Source organism: Vombatus ursinus, unplaced genomic scaffold, assembly GCF_900497805.2.
Source record: "Vombatus ursinus unplaced genomic scaffold, bare-nosed wombat genome assembly UNPS02014819.1, whole genome shotgun sequence".
Classification (NCBI taxonomy): domain Eukaryota; kingdom Metazoa; phylum Chordata; class Mammalia; order Diprotodontia; family Vombatidae; genus Vombatus; species Vombatus ursinus.
Window position 1 is genome coordinate 2,571,293 of NW_020954597.1, and position 634 is coordinate 2,571,926.

A 634-nucleotide genomic window follows, 5' to 3' on the forward strand; every position below is an offset into this window, starting at 1 on the left:
GAAAAAAAGGCCACTGGGCTCGTGACGGCCTAGAGCGCCACCTTGAACGAGGTCCCGGGAACCAAGCCGGAGGTCCCGAGAGCCAAGCCGGAGGCCCCGGCAACTGCGAGCGGAAGCTGGCGCCGGGGGCGGGCCGAGGCGACGTCGGGGGCGGGCCGAGGCGACGTCGGGGGCGGGCCGAGGCGGCGCCGGGGGCGGGCCGAGGCGACGTCGGGGGCGGGCCGAGGCGACGTCAGAGGCGCCGGAGCTCATTGGCTCTCGCTAGGCCTTCCCTCCCTCGGCCCCGCCTCCCGCCGCAGACGGTTGGCCCAGAGAGGGGAGATTGGTCGGCGCGCACACGCCCTGGCCACGCCCCCTGCCCGTGAAGGGAGGGCGGGGTCGCGCAAGTGCGCTGGGTTTCCGTCCCAGCGCGCTGGGTTTCCGTCCCAGCACGAGGAGTGTCGCCGGCGGGCCGCAGGCATGGTCCGTGCTGCGGCTCGGTGGGCTGGGTGGTGGGTGGGGAGTCGGCAGCGCCTGCGGTTGGAGTGCGCCCCTGGCTGGGGTGGGGGAGATGGAGGGAGGGGCGGAGGGGGATGGAGAGAGGGCCCCGGGGAGGGGCCGGGGGAGGGGGGCTCCTTGCTGGAGCTTGGCCGCG

The 634-nt window shown here is 75.7% G+C and overlaps 1 protein-coding gene across 1 annotated transcript in view; it reads left to right on the top strand.

Moving 5' to 3' along the window:
* The first annotated feature begins 439 nt into the window (after nt 1–439).
* Nucleotides 440–634, top strand: part of IMP4 (IMP U3 small nucleolar ribonucleoprotein 4) — a 2,030-nt gene continuing 1,835 nt past the window's right edge. The window contains exon 1 of the mRNA XM_027836820.1: nt 440–462. The gene's annotated coding sequence lies outside the window, so the exon portion shown is untranslated. The remainder of the gene's footprint in view (nt 463–634) is intronic.